Consider the following 18,892-nt stretch of genomic DNA (forward strand, 5'->3'; position numbering starts at 1 on the left):
ACCAACCATGCTTTTAATCCCGTCGTCTGTGATGCATCGACGCCCGAGATTTTGCTAAATGGTCCAGTTATTCTCGCGCCATTCTCACTCAGAGTGAGAGGAAGCGTCTGAACTGGTCTCTTCGTATACGACATCAATAGAACATAATTTACATATCTTTCAGCTCCATAGCAGCTTCGAGCTGTGCCGACCACCTTGTCACTTATTGGAATTGATAGAAATGACTGCTACAACGGCAATTCCTCCGCACTTCTTGTTTTTTAGATAAGTACAAATGTATAAAATTTTTTAGTGAATCATAAAAAATACACTTATCTTTTGCTGCCGCCCATGGACCAAATTTTGGCACCCGTGAGACCATGAAAGTCAAAAGCAGCACATTTAAGGCCTACGCCTATGGCATTTATCCTGTTTTAAACCATATATTACAGCCTAAAAGTCCTCACTCTATCATTTTTACAGATTCCTTCGGCGTTGTACGAGCATTATCATCCAGGAAGTCTTATAAGATTCATGGTACTATTCCAGTGTATGAAAGCATTATGTTAGCATATGTGTCAAATCTCGAAGCGACCGTGCTATGTGTGATAGGTCACTCTGGGATCGCCGGTAACAAGACTGCAGATCGAATGTCCGCTGCTGCTGCACTTACAAACTAAGTGGACATAACAGTGCTTTGCACCGACCTCACTCTACAGATCAGACAACAACTTTGCAAAAAACATGCGTAACACAGCGTAGTACACAGCCAGACAACAGGTTACTCATAATAAAACCACGCTTAGAGTCAAACACCACCGACGAACGCAACAGATACACGGAAGTTGTGTTAGCCAAATTAAGGGTAGGCCACACTCAAGCGACACACTCTCACCTTCTCACTGGCTCTTTAAGAGCCTTGTGCAAGTGTGAACAACATATGCGCGGATTCACATTTAAATTTAATCTAAGGCACTAGACACAACAAGACACGAACACTTCTTACGACTCTACAAACGAAATCTCCCACTCCACCAAAAGGTCTCTCTGTCCGACAATCAGATATGTTTTGTCAAACACTTTTTATGTATTTATCAGACTTTAAAGGGGCACTGACAAAAATTGTGCATATTGTTTTTTTTTTGTGGCGATAAGTAGCTAGTGACCTACTTATCACCTGTAGAAAGCTCATTTGCTTCAGCGTGCAACTGTTGTTTAATTAGAGGCATTTTCAATGCGGCCAGTCGCAGTTTTGGTTTCAGCGGGTGCCGCGAAACGATGGATTTTGTGTGAGCAAAGCTGACCACGTGACCGTCGGAGGGATATCACAGAGCAAAGCTGCCGTAGCCCTGTCGAATTCGTGACGCCGGCAGTTTCTGCCAATGCCCCCACGTACTGATCTCGTGAGCCGCTTAATTAAAAAGCGACCGTGGACGTGACGCAGGCGCTGCGAGTGCAAATGCTGCCGCGGCTACAGAACGACGCGCGCTGGGAGCAGCCGGGCGGTCTGCCTACAGGTCCGCCTACAGATGTGTTCGGCTTAGCACTGCGGCGGATATTCGATTGCCGCTCTCGTAAGCGGTGTAGATGACAATTTTTAATGCAACCCGCCATCGCATCATTAACTCCTTTCTCGTATAAACTGCCGTGGTTGGGACTTGGGTGCAATTTCGTGCAGCAGTAACAAGCTATCACTCGAGCTACCGGCGCCGGCCTGGGCCACTTCGCGGCCGTGGCCGCCGCCTGCACAGCGACCGTGCGAGTCACTCAGTGGGCTTTTCGTGTCTCCGGCGCGTTTTCGCGTCCAATGTAAATCAAAAGTAATAGAAACAGAGTGCCTGGAATCGCTGTAGAAGTTTGGTCACGGCAAGCTGCCCGATGAGCTGAAGAATTCACGGCGCCTCCGCCGCCAACGATCGGGTCGTTCGTTCTCGATAGCAGAAGCTCCGCCCTCCGGCCCTCCGATTGGAGCGGCGAGCCGGGCGATCCGGCGAAAAGCGCCGGCAGTGCGGAAGCGGCAAACACAAACTCGTGACGTGTGTGGATGTTGTTTATTTACAAAATACCCACGGGATGTCGATTGCGCGTGGTTCTCTGCTGGCTGCTCGGTTGCGTTTCTCACACTTTAAATTTGATTTTAAATATGTTCTAGGCTGTATTCGCCGCTGATATTTTGCAGATGATGTATATGTGTCCACACCAATCTATTTCCGAAGTTATCTCGCCTTCAAAATTTTGTGTCAGTACCCCTTTAAATTTGTACCGCTCATTATATAAAACACCAAAGCAAAACCTGGCCTTCTACGCGAGCCCTCGTCATTGTCTATGATTTATTTGAAATTTGTTCGGGTGCACCTATTTCAGGAGTTCCCTATTCATCACAGTTATCTAATCATTCCTTTGGCGCTCCTTGCCACAGTTGCCTTTGCGCCGTTACATACAACCATCTGCATCAATTCTGGGTAACAGGCCATCACGGGCTGGGTGGCAGCGATTAGGCTAACGCGGAGAAAAAGAAGGTTTGTGTAGACGCACACGTGCGTATGCCCTCAGCAAGGCCGTGCGCGACGGCTTGTCTGTCTTTCATTCTCCCTATCGCGGCGACGAGTCACTGGTCTCACCCTTACAATCATCATAGGAGAGAACACAGGCGTGACACCGACCGTAAGGGAGATCGCACGTGCGTCGCTCGCTTGAAAGACGGCGCAATACCGAGCTCTGCAATCTATGCTCATCGCTCCAGGCCATCGACCCTGGGACCTGAACCACCCGGTCTACTCTCTTCGGCAAGTCTCCAGGATCATTCTGATCCATCATTTCTCGCATTTGACCGCATGCACGTTGGGAACCCCTTCTCCGAAGGCGTAGTCATGCCCGGGACTCGCCAAGCCTAACCAAGGAGTTCGAATTCGGTGTCATGGCAACGGCGCGATCGCCGCTGTCGCCACGTGCCACCGATGCATCTCCAGCTGAAGCACGCGCTCTCACCACCGAGGAAACCCCTCGTGCCACCAAAGAAGCTCATCTTCGGTGCATCGGCATGCCCACGCAAGGAGCAAGCCCGCCCAGCCACAGTCTGCCTCAAGACAGCCTGCCGTTAACAACGACATTCGTGCCAGCTGAGGCACGCCGCCAAGTGACGCGGCACCGCCGAACCAGCAGCATCGACAGTGCACGCAGCCTAGATCTCCTCTCAGCCGGGTGCAGCGATATCTTGGCCAGCCATGCACGCGCCACTGAGCTGCTGCAAGCTCGGGGCAGGAGACCTCTCCCTCTCGGCGCTGTATCATCGACCACCACGCCCTCCCTGGTTACGTCTGGCGACCACTGTGCAGGCGTCGAAGCGCAGCACAGCCCTCTCAACGCCGATGCAGACGACCAGGTGGTCAGCATGGACTCTGCGCCGCCAAAAAAACGCGGCCGAGACCCCACCGACGGTTAGGGAGAAGAACAAGAGTACGCCGAGGATACAGCTGGTGACATTTCAACAGTGGACCCAGGGACGGCGGCCGATGCGCGCGCCCCCATCCCCAAGCGCCGCAACCAGACCAGCGATGCTCCGCAAGGGGTGAAAATGTCCCAGGCTGCGCAGATCGGCAAAACACGAAAGGCCAGGTCACGCTCTCACGTGAGCTCTCCTGCGCATTACCGGCCCCTTGCTACCTCCACTGGACAGGTTGCGATGGCGGCTTCTGCGAGGGAGCTTCCTCAGCGTCCCGCTGCCTCGTCGAATGGTGCCCCCGCTACCTCGCCGAGTGGCGCCGAGCTCGCCAACGAGCTTGTGCGCTTTGCGCGGCGCGCCGCAGAGCTGCGTGACAGAGCGGCGGCCGCGTCCGCTCTTCTGGCCGAGGAAGAAGATGGTGATGCGGCGCAGTGCGGGGTCACGCCGATGGATTTTGCGGCCACAGGCGTCCCCACAGAAGGGCGACCCAACGCCGAACCTTCTTCGGATGACGTGGAGGGCCAGTGGACGCAGAAGATCTCAAAGGCACACCGTCGCAAAGCGCGGAAGCTTGCTGCCACGCGACCGATACACCAGCCTGCTGTCGGCACCTGCCTATTTCGTCCCACTGACCGCTCTGCCTCCTTCCTTGCGGTATCGAGGGAGGCAGTCGCCCGTGAATTGGCCGCTGTCGCCGGTGTCTCCCAAGTGAGAATGAACACTCGCTTAAACGTTGTTGCCGCCGATGCCGAGACTGCGGAGTGCCTCTCTTCTCTGCTGGCAACGGAGGAAATATGCGGTATACCCGTACGAGCCTATCGACCCGTCGAACGCGGCACAAGTCGTGGCCTGATCTTCGGCGTGGACCCGCAACTCACGTCGGACGAGATAATGGCCAACGTTAAATCCGATGTGCCGATAAGTGAAACGTCCCGGCAGCGCACTGGTGCAGTGGTGATGCACTTTGCGGGACCGGTCCCACCCGCCTTCGTCGCTGTCTAAAAGCTGCTGCTCCCCGTGAGAGCCTGCCGTCCCAGACCTGTCCAGTGCGGCCGATGTGGGAGACTTGATCATCTGACGGCCGGCTGCAAGGGTACCGTGAGGTGTGCGCGTTGTGGGGGAGGACACAACTCACAACAGTGCACCGCAGGTGTTGCCCGCTGCTCCAACTGTAGTGGCCGCCACAGTGTGACGGACCCCCGTTGCCCACGCTGGCAGCACGAGCGCCGTGTGGTCACAGCCATGGCCCAGGCGCTAAAGCCAGTGCCCCGTGCTGAGGTCGAGGCGTCGGTTCTATCAGCGCAGCCCAGCTACGCCGAGATGGTCAGGCGGTGCAGCACCCAGCAGCAGACACGGCTTGGCCCACAGACTCCCCAGGGACGACTGCAGCCCCGGTCTCCAGCCCAGCGAAAGGCAGCCAGGCGCGCCACTGCCCAGCAGCCCGCCCCGCCCGCAGTCCCAGTCGTTGCGCTTGCAGCCCCCGGCCCAGAGCAGCTGATGCCCGTCCTCCTGGCCCTGACGCACAGCTTGGTGGGCCGACTGCCTGCCGATGACCCGGCAAGGATGGCGGCCACAGACGCCTTGGCCCTACTTAGCCCCCCCGCCCACCTACACCATGGCTAGCAGACCCAGTGGGAAAGGCCAGCGGCCACGCATCCTGCAGTGGAACTGCAACGGCCTAGGCCGTCGCACCGCGGAGCTGACTGAGCACCTGTTGCGGGAGTCCTTCGACGTGCTGGCACTGCAGGAAGTGTACATCTGTAGCGACACGCCGCGTCTGCCGGGCTACGTGTGCCATCTCAGCGCCACGAGCTGCCGCCTGAGGTCTTGCAGCAGCACACCGTGCCGCGACGCCAGCCACCCACCGGGAAAGTCGCGGGCAGCGGTCTATGTGCGCGCCACCCTCAACAGTGCTCCTGTTGACCTGGCCCCAGTTGCTGACGGCCCAATGGAGTGTGCCGCCGTGACAGTACGCATGGGGACAACGGACACTACCGTGGCCAGCGTCTACATCCAGCCGCAGAAACCATGGGACGCCGTGGCGCTGTGCCGGCTGCGCGCAAACCTGGGCTCGGACGCTGTACTGTGCGGCGACTTCAATGCACATCACCCTGCCTGGGGGAGTCATAGAGCCACCCGAAGGGGACGGGAGCTGTTAGACGCCATCACCACCTGTGGACTGCACGTGGCCAACACCGGCAGCCCTACTTTCGTCCGCCCATGTCGTGGCAGTGGCACGGTCCAGCAGTCATGCATCGACCTAACCCTGGTGACGCAGCGGTGCGCCTATTCCTGGGAGACCGCCGCCAGCACGTGGGGTTCTGACCACTACCCCATACTGGTCACCCCCGGGAACCACCGCAAGCGAGCCGACACAAGGGCTTACGCAGTCACTAGCTGGGTCGACTTCCGCAAGGAAATGACCAAATGCACCGAGGATCCTGAAGTCGACTTCCTCGCAGCAGTCGTGCGGAGCGCCGACAAGGCAACGGTACGGGGAGAGGTACCTCTCTGCACGCCACTCCCGGACATGCAGCTGCTACGGCTTCGGGCCCGCCGCAACCAGCTACAGAGGAAGGCTTTGCGAAGCAAGCGCCCAGAGGATTGGACGGAGTACCGGCGGGCGGACGCCCAATGCCGCCGACGGGCACGGCAGCGTCGCAGGCAGGGCTGGGACTCGCTGTGTTCGTCCATGGACTCTCCCAAGGACCCGGGCAGAGCCTGGCGTATCTTTAAGCCTCTGCTGGGGCCTACCACCACCAGCCGGCGTCCCCTGCATGCGGTCGCCATATCCCTGGGCATCACAGAAGGGGCCCTGGCGGAGCTGTTCGCCGACCAGTTTGCCAAGGCCGCTCAAACCCCGCCTCCAGTTCCTGCGGCCTCACCCGACGTGGAGCCAGCCGCCCCACACGACCAGAAAGTGGTGTCCCTCTGCTACACGGACATCACACTCCGTGAGCTGCAGGCCGCCCTGAATCGATGCTCCAAGCGGCGGAGCGCTCCTGGTATGGACGGGGTTACGTACCAGATGCTGCGGAACCTGGACGTGACTCAGTTAGAGCCACTTCTGCGACTGTTCAATCGGGTCTGGCGGACTGGTGTCCTCCCTCCACCCTGGCTCGTGGGGCTCATCTCGCCAATTCTCAAGGTCGGCAAACCCCCGACGGAGCCAGAGTCCTACCGTCCCGTGTCCCTGACGTCGGCTGCTGGGAAGGTCATGGAGAGTGCAGCCCTTGCCCGTCTCGAGTGGATTGCCGACCACAGCGGCGTCTTCCGGGAGCAGCAAAGCGGCTTCAGGCGGCACCGCTGCACGGCTGACTCCCGGGGGGACGTCATCTCCATGCTGGAACAGGCCCGCCATGACAAGGAGGTGGCCTTCCAGCTCCTGCTGGACATGCGGTCGGCATTCGACACGGTTGCCCACGGGGCCATCGTGGAGGCCCTGGACGGCATGGGCGTTGTGGGGCGCCTAGGAGGCTACATCCGGGTGTTCCTGCGTGACCGGACCCTGCGGGTGAAGGTAGGCCGGGCGACCAGCAGTCCTCGAGACTTCCGCTCCGGGGTGCCCCAGGGAAGCGTGCTGAGCCCGTTTCTTTTCAACTTGGTGCTGGCTCCTCTCCCCGACTGCATCCCTCCAGGCTTGCGACACCCAGTAGAGGTGGCGGTGTATGCTGACGACGTGGCACTCTGGACCCATGGCCCCACCAAAGACTGCCATATAGTCAAGGCGTGCCTCCAGGAGGCTCATTTCGCAGTTGCGGTCTTCCTCGAGAGCCGTGGCCTGCAGCTCTCGGAGGCCAAAACGCAGGCCCTTATGCTGCACCCGGGAGGATGGATGGCTCGACAGGCAACACCGCCCATCACACTCAACGGGCGACCTCTTCCCTGGCGGCTGACCGTGAAGTACCTGGGGCTGCTCATTGACTGCCGGCTCACATGGCTGCCCGCTGTCAAGGCCCTCCGGGCACGCAGCGCACAGGTGCTCCAAGGGGTGCGGCAGCTTCTGTCACGAGGCAATGGTTGCTCACACCAAGTGGCGCAGCGCGTGTTCCACGGCATGGCCTCCGCAGCTGTGCTGTACGCGCTTCCACTCGCCTACCTGGGACCACGACGCTGGCTGGAGCTGGAGATCGACCAACGCCGCGCCATCCGCCTCTGCCTGGGCCTCCCCTCCACGTCGCAGGTTGCGGGAACTTACACCGAGGGGGGGCACCTGGCCCATCGAGATGCGGGCCTTGCAGACGGGGCTGCGGCACATCCAGCGTCTGCTGGCCGTACGTGACGGGGCTCCGCTCCTGCAGAGGTTCCGTAGCCGGCCCAACTCGCACATGGGAGCGCTGCTCACTATCTTCGAGGAGGGCATCGAGGTTCCGAACCGACCCTGTCTGGAGCCGCCACAACCAGACACCGGGGAGGCCCTGCAGATCACCACGACCCTCCCCGGGGTCCGCAACAAGCGGACCACACCAACCCAGGCCATCCGCCAAGAGGCGGCCGTCCTGCTGCAGGACAAGCTGAGCAGCTACCTGCATCTCTTCACGGAAGGCTCCGTCAAGCACAGCACGCGCGAGGGGGCGGCTGCGTGCGTGGTGCCTGAGCTGGGAGCCAGCCGGAGCTGCCGCCTGCCCTTCCCCACTTCCTCCACACGGGCGGAGCTGGCAGCGCTGCACCTGGCCGCCGACCTCCTCCTCGAAAGGGGGCCCCATAACCACCCCGGGGCGGTCATCCTCACGGACTCCAGGACTGCCCTGCTGCGGCTACACGCGGCCGATCAACCCACCAACAGCAGCGGCTACCCGGAGCGCTCCCTTGCAATCAAGCTGCGCACTGTGGCCTCCCGAGGCTGCGACCTGCGGCTCCACTGGCTGCCGGGCCACAGTGGCATCCGGGGCAACGAAGACGCCGACGACGCCCGCGCCAGGGAGGCCCACCAGGAGGGCACCCCAGTCTCCGAAGACGTCACCGCGTTCGACGAGGCCCGCACTGCCCTGGCCCGCATGGTGCAGACGATGCACCCCGACCCTCGGGTCGTGAGCGGCCTGGCGCCCAGACCGTTGCCCGCACGCATCAGCAGGGACGCCCGCTGCCTGCTTCTCCGCATGCGGCTGAACTGCTGCAATGTGGCGGAGCATCTGCACCGACACGGCCGCAAGGACTCCCCTACATGTGCGGACTGTTCCGAACTGGAGACGCTCGAGCACCTACTCTGCTTCTGCCCCCACCACGCAGGCCCGAGAGCAGAGCTCCACCGAGCGCTCCAGCGTCGAGGCCTTCCTAGCGCCGACATGGAGGACCTTCTGTTCCCGAAGGGACCTGCGGCAACCCAACGGGAAGTGTTCACTTATCTGCTTCACTTCCTGAAGACGACCGGCCTCACGCAGCGGCTGTAGCCCGGAGTGCAGTGATTGACTGGTGTGCCCGGACTGACAGCGTTCTAGGACTGACAGCCCTCTTTATACCTCTCTCTCTCTCTCTCTCTCTCGCTTTCTACTTTATCCTATCACTCCCCCTCTACTTCCCTTCCCCTGCACTGGGTTGTATGCAGGTGAGCTCCCTGCCGAGCTCAAAATATCCCCAGTGAATTTCCTTTCATTTTCCCGTCGCGAACCACCACCCCCCCCCCCCCGACCGTAAGTTTCCGTTTTATATAGGCATTCAGCACAACAACGCGACGCTGTTTCTCTGACTTGGGCATAGCGTAGATTTTGATTGATTGATTGTAGGGTTTAAGGCGCTGACGCAACGCAGGCGATGAGGTGCACCGTAGTGGAAGGCTCCGGATTAATTTTGACCACCTGGAGATCTTTAACGTGCGCCCAAATCTCGTACGCACGGGCATTTTTGCTCTTCGCCTCCATCAGAAAAGCGGCTGCCGCAGACGGGAATTAAACCCGCGACATCGTGCTCAGCAGCGCCACGCCTTAGCCACTGAGCCACCGCGGCGGGTATAGCGTAGCCATTACCAGTCGCTACGAGCACCTCCAACGGTGCTTGGGTGACCACAATTGTGAAACATGCCAACTAACAGAGACTATTCCGCGGGTTTTTTCTCAGCGCTATGCGTATCCTCGAGAACCACTAGACACTTCAATGGGCCGTTTTGCAATACCGGTTTCTTCTGAGAAAGTACTGATGGGCCCTGGGCCACACGGGCCGCGTGCTCACAAGGCATTCAAGCGAGTGCTGACATTTCTACGAAACAGTTGCCTTGCAGCGAGACTGTACACGCAGCCCACCTTGATGAACTCTTCAAGATGAAAATTATGTGTATAAAAATGCTTTAGTCACCCACTTTTTTCTCTCTCCTCCATCTTCACAACTGTCATCCCGTATCCGCCCCTTTTTTCACCTTCCGCTTGCCAGAAGCAGAAAACTTTGCAACAGGTGATTATTGTCACGCAGCCAATGATAATAGCGATAACGTTTACTTTCAATAGCGTTTACTTGAGCAAATTTGTGCCCTGCAAAGAGCACAAAGAAAATGCAAGCGGCGTAGAAGAGTAAACGAAGTGACGTGCGTCTCGTAACTGCGTTAGAGGTAAATCGATCACAACAAACTTCGTAGGAAACTTTGTAGATTTCTCTGTAAACGTGTGACAGCTATCTTGAAAGCCAATTTATTGGCTAATTTCTGTGCGAATACATTGTCCGCATAATTGTTTTTCACTCGCCTAAACAATAGAGTTGTTACAAGTTATTACTTGGCCATTACTTTATTTTTTCTATTGTAGTGCAGCTATCACAGAAAAATGTTAGGCCTACTATGAAGACGAAAAACAAGTTTGGTTGTTTCGAGAGATTAGGTTTATTGTGCCCTATTAGGTGTTTTAAGCGCTTCTATGGCAGAAAACGACACTATATTCATTGAGAAATTACTAAATTTGTCCTAAAAATGTTGTTCTCCTGGTAGGTCATGTGCTTGGTGACGTCCGTGATGACGAGTCTAGGGCAGGTATTTGAGGCGCATATTAAGTAGTTTGACTAGACGTGCAGCGGGCCAGGAAATATCTATAGTTGCTTCGTTTACCGTCCGTCCTGATGATGGTTGTATTTGTATGGCGCAAGGCCAAATGGAACAAAGAGCGCCAAAAAATTACGCCATCTTCCCGTGGGCAACCATGAGGAGGATCTGAAGCATCGTGGGGGTTCCGTGTAGGTTCCATTCTGTTGCCGTTATGTTAGTTCATTCATCGGAGCACGAATGGGAACGTAGTGTGAACCCCCATGTAGAGACAGCGAAGTGTAGAGAAATATAGAGACAGCGACGAGACCGGCACCCGCGTTACCTGATCGAACACATCCTGGTTCTCATCTTTCTTTATTCTTCCGCTTCCGAACCGGCCTTGCTTTTGAGATGATAAGCACCTGTTTGTTACGTTTGATAGTAATCGTTTTGTGAAACATTGGACATGCTCGGCAGACAAAATCACTTGAGACGATGTCGCTCTTGTAGTTGACCAGTGTCGTGTGAGACAACCACAAAGCACGGGACTCAAGTTCAGCTTTAACAAGGATAGTGCGTGAAGTACAAACTGGTGCTTCTTTGTTTACGTGTGCGTTCGTGACTTTCAATGTTTGCCCCACCATTCTTATTATGACGAAGAAGCATATGCACTGAATTTAAGCCCAAATAGCTGGCTCGGCAACTTTGAAAGCACTACCTACGTTTCGTTGGCTTTTTCCGGCCTCAGCTAATCGCAAAGGTTCTATAATACGTTGTAGGTTCTAGTACGGAAATAAGATAGTGGGTCCCGTGGTTATTTTCTTTTTCCTAAATATACAGCTTAATTTATAAAAGCTTGGAATAAATGTGGTCTGCATTATTCTAAAGAAGCAATCTTTAGGGTGACCCAATCTTCCATTATGTCTTCATGGCCCCAATAGTTCAAGGCTATAAGTAGCGCAAATGACCCTCGGTGAACCCTAGGGTAATTGTCCTCTAGATGAGTCGAGCTCACTAACGCGTCCTGTGTTTGACTCAAATAATTTTAGATATTGACGTGTTTTCCGAAACATTGACCTGTGCTCCGAGGCAACTTTGCCAATTTATTTCCGAACGCTTCTTAAAATAGTGTCAACTAGAAACTTTGAGCCACATATGCGAAGGGAATATATAAACGTCTTTTAAATGAAGTTTAAAGAACCCCCATAGGTCACATTTTTGTGTATTTATTTTGTTTTTCAGAATGTCTTGTATTTTGAGCATGCGTCATCTCCTTATATCTTACGAACATTTTGCTCATTTAAAGCCGCAATGACAGCAATTCACCACGTGGTACGACGTCAACAATATTAATCGATGAACACAAAGTACATGGAGATCCCGCGCAGAATCTACGTAAAATTATTCCGTGGAAAAGCAAAAGTTTTCTCGTTTGACTTAATAAGGTATCGCTACCAAAATCTGACTGATCTTCGCAGTTTGTTGCCGTATTTTCACCAAGTCATAGTACGTGCGGCCACCGGCAATGTACATCTCCTCCAGTTCATCCCTGTGCTTCCAAAGGTTGACCAGGTGACGATCCGGTGGTGGGGAGTCTCCTTCAACCTCTGAAATGCTGGTAGCGGCTTTCGCCGCCCCCAGAATGCGATCTATTAATTCTGGGCAGGGTTTGTCTGGTCCGTCGTGTTCCGTCGGCTGGATAAGTAGGTCTCTGAAACACTGCCAGTTCGTGTAGAGCACGTGTTTCCGACACTTCTTGTCTATACCGGAGAGCTGGATCCAGATGGGGTAATGGTCGCTGCTCCACGGTGTCGGCTCGCGAGACCAGGTGGCCACAGCATTGGCTGTTGCCCATGTCAAGTCTGGAACGGTATCACGCTGTGCAGGGTTCTGTCTTCGTCGAGTTGCCTGACTCAGTCTGTGAGACTGAGGTAATGACTGAATCTTCTACTGAAATGTCTGACCAGTCGGCAGCATTTACGTCGACGACAGCTTCGAGGAAACAGGTTTCTCGGCCCAACAGGTTACCACGTCGGTCCAGGCAACCACACATGCCAGACAGCATCAACATACTGCGGCAAGAGATCGCCTCCCAGCGACGCCATCTACAATCTCTTCAGAAGCAACTTCAGAAGCAACTTGACCTAGCCCTTGCTGACGAGAAGATGGAGAACGAAGACCAAACGAGCCAGTCGTTACAGGAATGCTCACCCTCTCGAACACAGACGCCACACTGTGCCGCAGCCTCGGGATTTCCGTGCATTGACCTTCCCACGCTGGTGAGATCCATATTACGGGAACTTATACCGTATCTGAAGGCAAAAGAAGTTACTGCTATTGAAACAGAGCAAAGCTCGAAGTTACATAGCGGGGAGAACAACCATGTCCAACAGCAATAAACTGTTGCTACTGCAATGGAACTGTCGTGGAATCCGCGCGGCGGCACCCGAACTAAATGAGCGCATCAAGAGCATGGATACCAAACCATTGGCGGTTTTGCTCCAAGAAACACAGGGAACCGGCCCCAGTTTGTACGGCTGCAGAGCGTACACGGCACCCAGTATTACACGTTCATCCCGGTCTGACCCATCACAAACTGTCGTCGAATGCCAAACAATCATTTACGTTTTAAAGACAGTAGCCCACTGCCAGATACCAACTGCCGCTTTTGGTACAGACACCCAAGAGGTGGTGGCTGTTCGGTTCCGTGTTGGGCGCCGAAACTTCACGGTTGCCTCCACATACGTGCGCCCCCGCACTGCCCAACATGCTTCCACTAGGGTCAACTTCTCCTGGATGCGGCGCCTTCGCGCGTTTTACCCTCATGACGCAGCGGTATTCGCTGGAGATTTCAATGCAGAGCACAAGGCCTGGGGGTATCAAATTTCGCGCAGTCGGGGATTGCAACTTCTGGAAGAGGCTGATGAGGCAGAGCTACACCTTGTAAACGACCTTAGTCAGTACCCCTGCGACCAGCTAGCATCTCCTCCCTAAGGCGCTCCATCTACGCCGACGTTATTACCCTCTGGGTGAACTCCGGCAGTCCGAGTAATATCGAGGAAACGTTAAATTAGCCGGTGACACCATCTCGACCATGCATGTTCCATCGGGCTAACGTATCGGCATCTAAATCTCGCCTTTTAGTGGTGTTTAACCCAGGTGGTCCTGACCCGGATCGCTCTTTATGCAGCTAGTGATTGGCGCGACCTCCGTTCCACAAGTGGATTCAATAAAAACTTAAGGCCTCATCATTACCCGCAATCGATATACGCCTCGAGCGCGGCCTGTAGGGGCGCCACTGAAATCCCCCTAGCGGCCCGTTTCGAAAGCAGGCGCGGGAGTCCCCGGCCCGCTCCCCCCCTGTCGCCGTTGCTTTTGGGGCTCGTTCACGACAGCGATTTACCGTTTGTCCGCGTTCGAAATACCGAATAACGTGGAGCAGGCACTCTGTTTGCAAGCGTGGTGTGTTCACGAGAGTATAAACGTTTATGACGCGATCTTAGTGAGATCTATATGAGCGCTGGGCGTGTGTCACAGGCCGGCGTCCCGAAGCCAGCATTTGCATGCAGCTGATTGCAATTCCGCTGCCCTGAAATTTAGTGGCAGTGTCTCCGTAAGCAGTGTTTCCTCCGATGGTCATGTTGCGGCCATACACACTATGATGTAAATTGACTTTGTGCACTTACAAAACCCAGCGGAGCACTCATACCCGACAGCACGCAAGTTACGCCTGCCAATATCACATATTAGATATTGATCAGTACCATGAACAAGCCAATGCGGCATAAATTTCACAAACATTGTACCAAAGAAGTACGATGGATAATGCAAAATTAGACTCCGGAGTCAGCACACGACGACAAATTTAATGATGGGTCGTCTTGCCCCGAGGTGAGCGCTCGCAAAGATTCATCTGTTACATTTATCCTCCCCGAGAAGCGCGAAGATGGGCTTATAGAGTAATCCGCGTCCGTGACCAAACTCTTCTTCGAAACATCGTCATATGACACAGGGAGACTGCAGAATCTAGCATAAACCGATATCAGAGACCCTTATCAGATACGACACTCTTCCAACGAGCCCGTGTGTACGAGATTTCGGCGCACGTTAAGAATCTCCAGGTGGTCAAAATTAATCCGGAGCCCTCCACTACGGCGTGCCTCATCGTCTCCGTTGCGTCGGCGCGTTAAACCCTGCAACCAATCAATCAACTCTTTCAAGGACACCCCGTATCGCTTGTGAACTGCCAACCCTGTATTCTTCAAAAAATGCGTCCGCCGAGTGATCAGCCGTTCGTTGAAGGCGAAAAACAAACGAAAAGTGAACACGCAGCTTGTGTGTGTGTGGTTACTAAAACGTTCATTCGTTGATTTCGCTCCGCATTTATAAACAACGATAGTTGAGCGTCCTCCTCCTCACCCCCCCCCCCGATGTCTAGCGAAATATCAGCGCATGTCTGGTGAATCCTACCTTGCTCAAACAAACGCCTTTAGCATTTCAGAAGCTGCACTCATTTTTTTTTTCATTCCCCTACGACTATTCTATTTATTCCTGACTTGCAGACCTTTCATTTTCCCGTGATTTCATTAACATATACCTTGGTTCTTACTATAATGCATGAGTGGGCACATATCTGACAATGCACAGGCTTTGAGTGTACTTAACATTTTCGCGTGGCTTATATTCCCATAAAAGGCACAAGTTTTTGTCAGCTGTTGGGTTATCACATCCCCGAAATATATTTTTCTACGACGTATACATATCGAAGCAAAGCCGCATTTGTTGTCTGCGCTGCAAAACGAACCAACCTCTTACAGTGCCAATATCAGGTCTAAACGAGGCGATCCCTTCGGCTGACGTGTTCGAAGGTGACAGCGGTGACATGCGGCTGCCGTCGCCGACGCCCGCAAGAGCGGCCAAGAAGCGCGCAGAACCGCCTCCCCGGGTAGCTCTTGTTGGCGTTAGAGCGCTCTACCAAGACGCAGCTGTATTTTTTAAGTGCCCTAAACGTGCAGTTAGCTTACAGACGTCACCATAACAAGTTGTTTAGTGTGCGGAAAGGCAAAGAGAAGCGGAAGAGAACCGAAACACTGCATGACCACCTATCAGGCACGCAGCGCTAATCCCGCAAACGCCGCGGAGAAGCGGCGGCAGGCGGCGCAGCGACCGCGAATCTCGAGGCGTATACTGTTCCTCAACCTCAAACTCTCCGCTCCCAGATCGTTCAGATCTCCCGCCTCCTCAAGCGCGATTCTAACCGCAAGCAAGGGCTCAAAGACCCTCATCTTCTCCATGTTATGGACTCTTTCGTACGACATCGCGTATTCTGTACGCCACATCTTGGTTACGCCTCTCACTTGCACATACAAACCGCCTTGAACTATCCCTCCATCCCCTGAATCATTTGGAACTGGGTGTACCTCATTATGCCGCCACACAAGGCGTCTTAGCCCTACGCTTTAACAATACTTTCGATTATTGGATCGCATCTCACCTTTAGGCCCAGCTGAAACGCCTAAAGTTCTCTACTCCAGAGCGGACGCTACTCACCCTCTCAAACTACCCAACATGCCGTCTTCCCCCCATCCCCTCGAACCTCCTGCCTGGTGATTCTTCCACAACCTAGTGATTCGACGTATTCCTCACCACATCCCTATTTTAAATAATCTGTATATACTGAGTTATGGAAATACCAAGTTCATACGGAGTTTCACGCCCCACGCGTAAGGTAAGTGGTTAGTAGTGCAAGAAACCGGGGAATCATGTGAATTTGCAAAATTAAAACGTTCCGCACAGTTTTTTTACCTTCGAAAACAAGCAAAATCAGGATGGGTATGTTTTAAGTATACCCGTATCCAGGGTGTTCGAGGGAAGGCTTGAAGTAATTTAAAAAAATAGGCTTTCGGACGCAAAATTGTTTTGTTGTGCAAGCGACAGGGGCCGTGGCAGACGCAAAAAAACGAGTTGCAATCGGTGTTTACGGCAACAATTAATTAGTACCTGTAAATACCCTTTTCATTATTGCAGTTAGGCGTGTGATTGGCGACTGAATCTTGTAGAGGATCATCACTGAAACCGATATCCGGAGTTTTGGATTTGCGAATATGTAATTGCCCGCCGAACTATGGCTGTACTACGGTCCACCGAACGCGCGCTTCCGAATATCGGCGGCTTCGAAGTACCGCAAAGCGCGGCAAGCGTGTTGTCGCCACAGGTCGAACGTACGCCGCGCTTTACCGTGCCCCGGCTAGAGCGGAGATGCGCGAGCGTGGGTCTCTACTCTGAGAATGCGCGGCGTATATATGACGTGTGACGTCAACACGGGGGCGTGGCTTGGCGGTGATTTGCAGCCGCAGAGCTTCGGAAGCGCTCGTTCGGTGGACTAGGGTACCCAGGCCGTAGTTCAGCGGACAACTGCATTTTTGCAAATCTAACTCCGGATATCGGTTTGACTGATGATCCTCTACAATTTTCGCTTTACAATCACATGCCAAACTGCATAATTAAAATGGTATTTACAGGTACTAATTAAAATTGTTACCGTAAACATCAATTGCCACTCGTTTTATTGCGTCCGCCACGGCCGCTGATCCCTTCGCGCGAGAAAAAAAATTTTACCTCCAAAAGTTTATTTTGAAAATTACTCAGTCTTCCCTGACACACCCTGCACATGGAATGAATACAGCCAATGATCAAGCGGTTCTAGTAATGTTGTATTTTAAGACAGGTATGCACTACTTTATTATCTTGTGTATCTCAAAAGTATTCCTTTTTTTATGGTGGCCTTGCGTTAGGCTAGAAAAAGCTCCTTATTTCCGTAATTCCGTATATACGTCACGTTTCAGGAGGTATGTATCCTGCTCACAACTTGCTTCGCAGACCACAACACACAAAAGAATTCAACACGCGTATCAATTGCCCTAAACAAAATGGCGCGGCAATCTTCTTCACGGGCACAAGTTTCAATTTTGACTCCCTACTAGATATGAGGTTATCCCCTCTATAGTCCTACCCGGCCCATAGACACTACTTCTGATTCAAAAATGCTATGAGCTGTGCAACCCTGTGCAATGTATCTAAGCTGCCATTGAACTGAAAGACGGTTTAATCAGATTATTGGTTTTCGTGTTTGCGATTTCCGTATATTGGATGTATGTATATCAGGTGCTGTTTTGTCACGAAACCGCGTAGAGCTTTGATGTTGTCGGTCGTTACTGCCACGTAACGGTTTCCTGGGCCTTGTATAGCTGCTATTGCAACTTTTAGCTCAGCAACAGGACAAAAATTTATGGTAAATAAAAGAAAGCTACCACACAAAAAAAATCATTTTAAATTTTCCGCCTTCCACTGCTCCAGGCCGGGTGTCTCAATGCCCTTTTCCGCAGTACAAATTCCGAGCTATCATCACTTACGTGAAAATCGGGGCGGGGCAAATCATGCGGTGTATAAGCGTATTCCTGGTACCTTGGCGTTTTTGCCCACGCAGATGAAACCATCGGGGGTAGAGGTGTACAGGTTTGCTGTAAAACTCCCGTGTCTTTGAAGCACCAAGTGTTCTACCATGCAGGGTTGGAAAACCAGTGTCCAGGTGTGTTATTTTAGTACGTGTTATGTTCTAGCGCGAGACAAAGAGTGTGTCGGAGCTTTAGTACTTCCCTACATCGACGATGACATAAGATGCCGACATAAGACGACGACATGAGACGCCGGCAGCCCGAGTCCCTAAGGGGCTTCACCGCGATTGTTTAGTGGGTGATAGCTGGCAGGATATTAGGCCATTTTTGCTTTTTCGCCGAAGGAAACGGCATTTAAAACTGAGAGGTTGTCTTGAAAAGACAAAACTTTTCGTTGTCTGGCAGCAGAACCCGTCCCTGATGACCCGACACCACAGATAGCAGTGGAGACGCGCGACTATACGCCGATAGACAGGCATAGCACCTAAGCGACCCCGAACTCACACGTGGAAACGCACGGTTGTTTGCGGTACGGACGGAGTTCGCTAAATTAGTGCATTTTTCCGCCGATTTTTCAGGAAATGTACAAAAAACAGAGGCTCATGAGCGTAGCAAATTCAATACGTCCAGGTTAACCGTCGCATGCCTTCGTTATAAAGAGGGGGCTAACACATGGGTTTCAATGGGGGTGGCATTGGGGAATACAAAAAAAAAGTAGTATGCGAAGCAGCCATGGGGTCGACTCAAATTCCCATTAGTTTTCAGTTCGATTACGGCGTTGTGGCAGGAGAATGAGGGGAGCGGAGCGCGCGCGCGCGTCATCGGAGAGGAGAGGAGGAATGCTTCGCATACTACTCAGGGTTCCCCTACGGGAAGACGACGACGGTGGTTGAACGCGAAGCTACCTCGTGATGGATTCTTTGGTTGGCCAATCCCTAGGTGCATCCCGCCACAATCATCATCAGTGGTTCCTGGCCAGGCATGCGCACTGGGGGTGTGGACGCCGCACAACGGCGCCCACACAACGGCAGAGGGAACAGGCTCGACCATAAGGTGCTTCGCATCTAAAAACTT

The sequence above is a fragment of the Haemaphysalis longicornis genome, unplaced genomic scaffold (genome assembly GCF_048455015.1).
Source record: "Haemaphysalis longicornis isolate Haplotype H1 unplaced genomic scaffold, Haemaphysalis longicornis Haplotype H1 scaffold_6, whole genome shotgun sequence".
Taxonomy (NCBI): Eukaryota; Metazoa; Arthropoda; class Arachnida; order Ixodida; family Ixodidae; genus Haemaphysalis; species Haemaphysalis longicornis.